Source organism: Castanea sativa, chromosome 11 (assembly GCF_040712315.1).
Source record: "Castanea sativa cultivar Marrone di Chiusa Pesio chromosome 11, ASM4071231v1".
Taxonomy (NCBI): Eukaryota; Viridiplantae; Streptophyta; class Magnoliopsida; order Fagales; family Fagaceae; genus Castanea; species Castanea sativa.
Window position 1 is genome coordinate 28,538,721 of NC_134023.1, and position 9,867 is coordinate 28,548,587.

At 31.0% G+C, this 9,867-nt stretch overlaps 1 long non-coding RNA gene across 2 annotated transcripts in view; it reads left to right on the plus strand.

Annotated features, from left to right (window-relative positions):
* The first annotated feature begins 404 nt into the window (after positions 1 to 404).
* Positions 405 to 9,867, plus strand: part of LOC142617871 (uncharacterized) — a 22,918-nt gene continuing 13,455 nt past the window's right edge. For both annotated transcript variants that reach the window (XR_012841081.1, XR_012841080.1), the window contains exons 1-3: positions 405 to 820; positions 1,371 to 1,484; positions 4,526 to 4,581. This is a non-coding gene — a long non-coding RNA (uncharacterized LOC142617871). The remainder of the gene's footprint in view (positions 821 to 1,370; positions 1,485 to 4,525; positions 4,582 to 9,867) is intronic.

Consider the following 9,867-nt stretch of genomic DNA (forward strand, 5'->3'; position numbering starts at 1 on the left):
TTACTTAATGCAAAATAAAAAAATGGGTAAACTACATATTTAGTTCCTAGCCTTTACACCATATTTCAATTTGGTCATTAACCTTTCAATTGTGTCAATTTAGTCCTTAACCTTTTAATGTCGTGTCAATTTAGTCTTTGCCATTATATATTAGATGAAAATTGTTTACATAGCAAATAGCCAAAATAAAATTTTAGTTTATTATCACATCAACAGAAGCTAATTTTTTATTTTGGCCATTAGACATGTCATTAATTTTCATCCAAAATATAACTGTAAGGATTAAATTGACACGGTAAAGAAATGTTAGGGACCAAATTGACACAATTAAAAAATTAGGGATCAAATTGAAATATGGTGTATAGAATAGGGACCAAATACGTAGTTTACCCTAAAAAAATTTATCTCTCTCTCTCTCTCTCGCTCAAAATCGTCTCTCACTTTCTCTCTCCCCTCTCACCTCGCTATGTAGACTTTCCGATCAGCCTCTCATCATTCTCGGCCGCAAGTTCTCCGATTGCGAGATCAGTCTCTCGCTCTTAACTATCGTCGTCGTTTTCCTCATCACCGTTGGATTGTTCCTCATCTCGGCGTTGACGCTCGGCTTCGCGATCGTGTGCGCTCACAGTGCGTTTAGAGTTCAAGGGGATATCTTCCTCGACGATCAAGAGCCAGCGAATTCCGAATTCCTCTCCTTCCTCGGTAGCGCTGCCTCTTCCGCCGCCGCACGTGTTAGACCTTCGAACTCAAACGCATAAGCGAAGGAAGGATAGTTATTTCAGATTTGTTATTGTGAAATTGAAAATTTGTTACTGAGAAGGTTCATTTTTCATTTGATTGAGAAATTCTGGGCAAATGATAGGGTTTTGATTTGAATTGTGCAATTTGTAAACCTAAATTTTCTAGACTTGTATGTGGATTAAGTTTGTATTGTGCAATTTGTAGACCTAATTTTTGTAGACTTAGTTTGAGATTGTGTATTTTTGATTCTCAATGAATGTTGTTTTGGCTACTGAGCTCTAATTTGAATGGCATTATGAGCCATACAATTGAGATCTTTCACTCTTAATGAAGTTTTGGTTTGTTATGTTGGCAGTAATGGTTTTGGTTGATTTATTGAATTTTTAGTTAATCTTTGTTAATGCATGTGTCAGTTTTTTTATATCTAATTTATTTTTGGTGGAATGTGCTTGAAACTTACATTTTTCAAACACAAATTGTATACTTAAAATTGAAGTCTTCCCCTGATTAGTGGTTTTAGTTTTGGAGGATTATATGCTGAGAATTTGGGATTTTTTTTTTCAATATGTATTGGTTTTATTTGATCGATGCATGAATGCCCACCTGTTGTTGTCATATGTTTTTGGCAGTGTTTCTGGTTTTGTCTACAAGTGGAAGCTTTCTTGGGCACCTTCCTTTCCCAACCTTTTGGCATCTCTGGCTTTATTTCCGACACAAACCCACCAATCCCTACACTCAGAAAGGTATGCAATTTCAGGTCCTCTCTCACTTTCCCTCTCTTTTTGTTTTTTTTTTTTTTTGATAACTCGTTCCTTGAAATTTGATAGAATTGTAGAAATAGTTGAAAAACTAGTTGGTAAATCTTGGTTTTTGGTGTCGGGTATGTATGCAAGCGGACTTAAAATCATTTTTAGCTGAAAATATTTAAAAAACAAATCCAGTTCCTAATTGAAGGGAAAAATATTGACTTTTTCAGCATCATTAGTAATTTTAAGCTTTGGATAACCACCCCATTTTTTGATTTTGCGAGAATGTTAGAAATAGTTTAAACCCAGTTGGTAATCTTGGTTTGTGGTGTTGGGTATGTATGCAAGTGGACTTAAATCATTTTTAGCAGAAACCCATTTTGTGGATTTAATAAGCAAACCCAAATCCTAATGGACTTATGGAAGAGAAAAATAAATATTTTCAGCAAAATTAGTAGTTTTTAAGCTTTGTAGTAGCCTAGTGGAGAGCCCACAAAACGGTTTGGAGGGTTGCATCTCCAGTGATTATTATCAACTGTATAATCCAATTTGATTCTCTGCACTGTAAAAATTAATTGGAATATAAGTTTTTGAACCTAGTTCTAATAGTTTTTTAGCATACATTTCTTAGGATTTTTTTTCTTGTTCTCTTAGTTTTTGAACTTATTAATTGGGCTTCCGATTTGACAAGCTTCTCAGCTAGTCCAATATCCATTGATGAATTGGGATATAAGCAGAAAGTAACGATTGACAGCCTTTGTTTTGACTTGTTCATCAAATAAGCTTCTTAGCCAACTCATGCATTAATGCCCCTTTTGTAATCGTAAACCATGAGCCAAGTTATACAAAAGCCCAAGATGTATGCTTTCTTCTTTGGTCAGGGGCAACTTGATGCATTTGGAGGCCTAAGACGAAAATTGATTATCTTGTATTAGATGCAAAATTACTACTAATTAATAGGAACTACATAGACTTTTTTCTTTTTTTAGAAATTTTATAAATAGAAAAAGTTCAACAAAATTTTTCATACTTGTTGATGGGACAGATTGATAGTGGTAAGTAAAAAAGCGGTGTAACGCTCTGTTTGTTTCGTTGGAAAACCTTCTGTAAAGATAGTTTTCCATAATTTCCAGTGTTTGGTAGCACAAAAAAAACTGGTCAACGGAAAACTATCTTTAGTCAATAGAAAATCCTAATAAAAATAAGGCTTGTTTTCTATAAGTTGTTTTCCAAAATTTTTTTTTGGAAAACAATCTTTCTCACAGTACACTTTCTTACTCTTTCTCTCTTCCCTTTTCTTTTTCTTTTCTCACACCCTCACTGTCACTACCTCTTATCTCCCCTCTTTTATAGATCTCTCTCTCTCTCTCTCTCTCTCTCTCTCTCTCTCTCCATGTTTCTTTTCCCCTTTATAACACAGTTCTCTTATTAGATTTTTTTCCCCTCATTGCTCAGTAATTATTCTATTCCTCTCTACTAACTTGCAAATGAGAACATATTTGCAGCGGTAATTATTTCATTCCTTTCTACCAAAATCTCAATTCTTTACTTTGAATTTCAAACTTGATTTTATTTTTTTCTCTAAGAAATTTTTGGTTTGATGGATTCTAGGTAGTTCTTTTTTGCACATAAGAGTGCTAAAAAAATAAAAAAAAATAAAAAAGAAGAAGAAAGAATGAATGAAGTAAAAAACGAAAATTTTAAACATAGTGCCGGCTCTAAATTGCTTTTACATAGGATAATCTTTACGGTAAATTAATAATATTGTTATATAATGAATGATAATTGTTTAGGGGAAATGTATTTGCTGGTAGATACATTATGCAGATACTATGTAGTAATAATATACTATGTAGATACATTATATAAATACATAATTTCGAGTAATATTAAAGACTTGTCGTTGACCATAGTAGACAATTAATGTACAAGCAAAAAGAATAGACAATTAAAAGTTATTGTTATTTGTACTTATTAAAGATGTATTCCCATGTCAATTTTATGTATATAGACAAATGATTTATATATATATATATATATATGTATGTATGTTTGTATGGACATTACTGTCCATATATATGAGCAAGATGAGTAGTAGAGATCATGAAAATTTGACAACTAATTTTAATTGTATCTATTGTCAAAATTTTAGTATGAAAACCAAATTCATTCTTGGTTTTTTATTTATTTTATTTATATTGATTACATTAGTTGGTTTACATAATACACATGTTTTAAATTACACAAGAAATTTAAAAAATAAAAATAAAAATTTGCATACCAAACATCAGAAAATATTCTCAAGTTCATTTTCAAGATCGTTACCAAACATTGGAAAATGATACAGTTTTCTAGAAAATACTCTTTAGAAAATGAACCATTTGCTAGAAAACGTTTATACTGAAACAAACAGAGCGTAAGTGGTAGACTTAAATGAGAACTAGTAAAAGTTTACTAACTCAACTCTTATTATTATTCTTTTTATTTTAGAAGTGCAATATTCACAATATTTTTTATAACAAATTTTAGTTTTTAAGTTACTTTTTGTTTTCTATATGAAAATATCACTATAATTATTTTTTTGTCATCAATAACAATCTATTACTTAACATTAGTTGTAAAAGTGTTGTGAAAAATATTGTGGATGTTGCATTTTTCTCTCTTTTTTATTTATTTTTCATCTGGTTAAAAAATATTACTTTATTTATTGATTATAAATAACCCTATTGGTTAAAATTTGGGGGCCTTTTGTTTGCTTGAGGCCTTAGGTGACCGCATTTCTTGCTCTAGCATTCAGCCGGCTATGCTTTTGGTTAATAATCAAATCGAATCAGTTGAACTATATATATATATATATATATATATATATATATATACACACACACACACACACACACACACACAAACACGTATGTATGTATGTATGTATGTATGTATGTATGTATGTATGTATATTAAAATAATATATTTTCTTTGTCAAATGACATTGTTTTCACATTTTATAGATTTTAAAACATTGAGTTTCTTGTGTCTTTTAGAGTTAGAAAAAATGCTTGGAGAGAGCTTGCTATAAAATGCTACCCTATGGAGGAAGGTAAGCTTCATCAAATTTGTCATGCAATTTGCTTTTCTAGTAAATGTCATGCAATCACATGTTTAGCTATGATTTTTAGTCTTTATTTCTAGAATAAATTATTCACATGTTTATGCCTTTTGCATATGTCTACAAGCACATGCATTTTCTATATCATCTCCTAGGATAGATTTATGAGCTAATATAATCACATGCTCATACACTTTTCCACGGCATTCTCTAGGGTAGGTTTTACAAGTTCATAAGCTCAATAATAAACCATATGCCAAAATTTTTAGATACTTTTTAAATGTTGAACCAAAAATCTAAATACTGTTTTAGAACTCGTTTTGTTTTGTCTATTAGAATAGCATATTTCGGTAAAGGCCTATTTCAACATACTTTCAAGGTTACCATTAATATATATAAATAAAATTATCAATTAAAAAAAATCAAATAATAAAAATAGAAATGACTTGGTGTTCTAGTAGTAATGTTATTATATTAGTAGATTTCTCATTGGGTGGGTATATGGACCAATCCAACACATTAGCCACCTACGTACTTGGATGGGGAACACACTTAAAGCCCAAAACCATAAAAATATTTCTGCGAAGCTTAATGTCTCTCTTTATTTGTTATCTAATAGAGAAATTATAATTTCCAAGTTCCCCGCTTCTCATTGTTACACACTTGGTTCTCTAGACCCACCACGAAACCCTAGAAAAAGTACACTCAAGTATTTTCTTACGCAACTCCTATCCGTCCATCTCAAACACTAAAAACAATGAAAATAAATCTATTGCCTCACAAACCTTCAAAACTAGAGGATGCAGCAGGAGCTACAGCCAACGTAGAAAACCCTTTCCTCTTTAGTATGGGAATCTCCAATCTCACTTCCTACCTACATCTTCTCTGCCTAGGTAGCTCACTTACAATTCTATACTTTCAACATACTCAATTTTTCGAAAAACGTACACAATTTTTGTACAAATCTAGACAATTTGTACATCTAATGTACACTTTTTTCCGTTGAATTTACACAATTGTGTACATTCAACCTATCTAACATATGTACATTTCGACAAATCCAATGTGTACATTCGTATAATAAATGAATTCGAATTTTTCCACGTAATCGAACTATCTATCCATTTAATGTACTCAATTTTCCATTGAATATTGATGATTTCGTACATTCAACGAATTTGATTTTTTCAACGAATTCAGACTTTCTATACATTTAAGGTACACAATTTTCCATTGAATTTTCATGATATCGTACATTTAATGAATTCGAATTCTTCAACGAATTTGGACTTTCTGTACATTTAATGTACACAAATTTTCATTGAATTTTCACGATATCGTACGTTTAAAGAATTCAAATTTTTCCACGTATTTAGACTATTTGTCCATCTAATGTACTAAATTTTCCATTGAATATTGATGATTTTGTACATTCAACAAATTTGATTTTTTCATTGAATCTGTACATTTATTGTATACAATTTTCAGTTGATTTTTCTCGACATCGTACATTCAAGGAATAGGAATTCTTCAGTGAATTTGGACTTTCTATACATCTAATGTACAAAATTATCCATTGAATTTTCACAATATCGTACATTTAACGAATTTGAATTTTTCCATTTATTCGGACTATTTGTCCATCTAATGTACTCAATTTTTCATTGAATTTTGATGATTTCGTACATTCAATGAATTTGATTTTTTCAACGAATGCAGGCTTTTCTATACATTTAATGTACACAATTTCCACTTTATTTTCACGATATTGTACATTTAACGAATTTGAATTCTTCCATGAATTTGGATTTTTTGTACACTTAATGTACACAAATTTTCATTGAATTTTCACGATATCATACATTTAACGAATTCAAAATTTTCCACGTATTTGGACTATCTGTCCATCTAATGTACTCAATTTTCCATTGAATATTGACGATTACGTACACTCAACAAATTTGATTTTTACAACGAATTCGGATTTTTCGTCCATCTAATGTACACAATTTTCCATTGAATTTTCACGATATCGTACATTTAACGAATTAGAATTTTTCCATGTATTCAGACTATCTGTCCATCCAATGTACTCAATTTTCCTTTGAATTTTGATGATTTGTACATTCAATGAATTTGATTTTTTCAACGAATTCAGACTCTACACATTTAATGTACACAATTTTTCATTGAATTTTCACGATATTGTACATTTAATGAATTTGAATTTTTCCACAAATTTGGAGTTTTTGTACATTTAATGTACACAAATTTCCATTGGATTTTCACGATATCGAACATTTAATGAATTCAAATTTTTCCACGTATTCGGACTACCTATCCATCCAATTTTCTCAATTTTCCATTGAATTTTGACGATTATGTGCATCCAACGAATTTGATTTTTCAACGAATTCAAACTCTCTATACATTTAATGTACACAATTTTCCATTGAATTTTCATGATATCGTGCAACGAATTAAAATTTTTTCACGTATTCGGACTATTTGTCTATCTAATGTACTCAATTTTCCATTGAATTTGATCATTTTTTTACATTCAATGAATTGGATTGTTTCAACGAATTTAGACTTCCTATACATTTGATGTACACAATTTTCCCCTGAATTTTCTCCATATCATACATTTAATGAATTAGAATTTTTCCATTTATTTGGACTATCTGTCCATCTAATGTACTCAATTTTCCATTGAATATTGATGATTTAGTACACTCAACGAATTGGAATTCTTCCAAGAATTTGGACTTTCTGAACATCTAATGTACATAATTTTCCATTGAACTTTTACAATATCGTATGTTTAACGAATTCGAATATTTTCATGTATTTGGACCATCTGTCCATCTAATGTACTCAATTTTCCATTGAATTTTGATGACTTCTTACATTCAACAAAATTGATTTTAATTCAGACTCTCCATACATTAAATGTATGCAATTTTCCAGTTTATTTTTTTCGACATCGTATATACAATGAATTTGATTTTTTCATAGAATTCGGACTTTTTGTCTATCTAATGTACACAATTTTCCATTGAATTTTCACGATATTGTACATTTAACGAATTCAAATTTTTTTAACTATTTGGACCATCTATCCATCCAATGTACTCATTTTTCCATTGAATTTTGATGATTTCGTACATTCAACGAATTTGATTTTTCAATGAACTCAAACTCTCTAAACATCTAAAGTACACAATTTTCCATCGAACTTTCACGATATCTCACATTTAACGAATTCGAATATTTCCATGTATTTGGACCATCTTTTCATCTAATGTACTCAAATTTCCATTGAAGTTTAATGATTTCTTATATTCAACAAATTTGATTTTTTCAATGACTTCAGACTCTCTATACATTAAATGTACACAATTTTCCAATTTATTTTTCTTGACGTCGTCCATTCGAGGAATTTGATTTTTTCAAAGAATTTGGACTTTCTGTCTATCTAATGTACACAATTTTCCATTGAATTTTCACGATATCGTACATTTAATGAATTCGAATTTTTCCATCTATTAGGACTATCTGTCCATCCAATGTACTCAATATTCCATTGAATTTTGATGATTTTGTATATTCAAAGAATTTGATTTTTTCAACGAATTTAGACTCTCTAATACATTTAATGTATACAGTTTTCCACTAAATTTTCATGATATCGTACATTAGTGAATTCAAATTCTTCAACAAATTTTGATTTTTTGTACATTTAATGTACACAAATTTCCATTGAATTTTCACAATATTGTACATTTAACGAATTCAAATTTTCGCTTATTCAGACTATCTATCCATCTAATGTACTAAATTTTCCATTGAAGTTTGATGATTTTTTACATTCAACGAATTTGATTTCTTTAACGAATTCAGACATTCTATACATTTAATGTACCCAATTTTCCACTGAATTTTTTTGATATCATACATTTAACGAGTTCGAATTCTTCCACGAATTTTGATTTTTAGTACATTTAATGTACCAAAATTTCTAATGAATTTTACGATATCGTAGATTTAACAAATTGTAATTTTTCCATGTATTTGGACTATTTGACTATCTAATGTGTTGGAAAAATACATGTTTGTATCGCATACAAAAGATACGTAGCGAAAAATTAATGGATCTACTTCATTCGCAATTGATAATATGCATTATGTAAATTTCAGAATTCAAGTACAAAAGAGCATATCTTGGTGTGGTGAATTTCAAAAAAACAAAGATCAGAAGCACTTGAGAGCATTTTTACTCTTCACTCCAATTCCATTAACTCCCAAGAAGTGTGGTCTCTGAATCAGTTTCTAAGGGAGAATTAGAGAGAGTGGAATACACTCACACATACATCCATTTCACAATAATGTTATTCCTTACTTAAAATTCTGTATGTTTCTCTATTTATATCTAACTGATTATCTAATTGGGCTGGCCTTTTGGGCCTTTCCAATTGGACTTAATTGTGTGGATTGAAGTGGGACTAAAAGGGACCAATAAGACACTAACTCCAATGGGCTTTGGGCTTTTCTGTCAACTCTTGACAAGTTCAAAGTTACCAGTAACTATATTTAATACCACTATATAAATATAGTTGTACTCTAGGCCTTATTTATAAATTATATCATAAGACTTTATTGTACATGGAACTTGATAGGGGAATGATTTAGCCCATCTCCAAGTCGTCCATACAGGTCGTCCATAGCCCACCTACCACCGTAAACACCCTCAGAAACTTACCTACGAGTGCCTCGTCCAGGGAAGAAGAGCTAAAGACGTAAGCACCATCAGAGTGATGCACTCGTCCAGAGTGTCGACATCCTCGTCTTGAAGAAATTCACCCGTTAGATGAAACAACCCCCGCGCATGAAACAAAGCACGCCCAACTAAGGAACTCAAGGACGAGGGTATCACACTTAGGAAAATCTCCAAATGAGATATGATAATCCCTTATCCCACGCATAACCGCCAGGTATCCGTTGTGAAACAAGAGCATAACTTCCAAACGGTTATGCAAGTTACGTTTGATTTCTATTTCTCCTTGAAGCCAGGAGAAGTTCCAATTTTGGTAACCGCCTATGAGAACACTATATAAAGGCTGTTTCAGACAAACCCAAGGTATGTTCAGTTTTTACTCCAAAAAAGTTGGAACTCAGATAACATAGAGGGAAAAACTAACTTTGCCATCGGAGGATTTTTGGCCGGCAGCCCCGGTCGCCTTTGATTCGCTTTTCTTTCTTTTTCAGGCCGTAGAG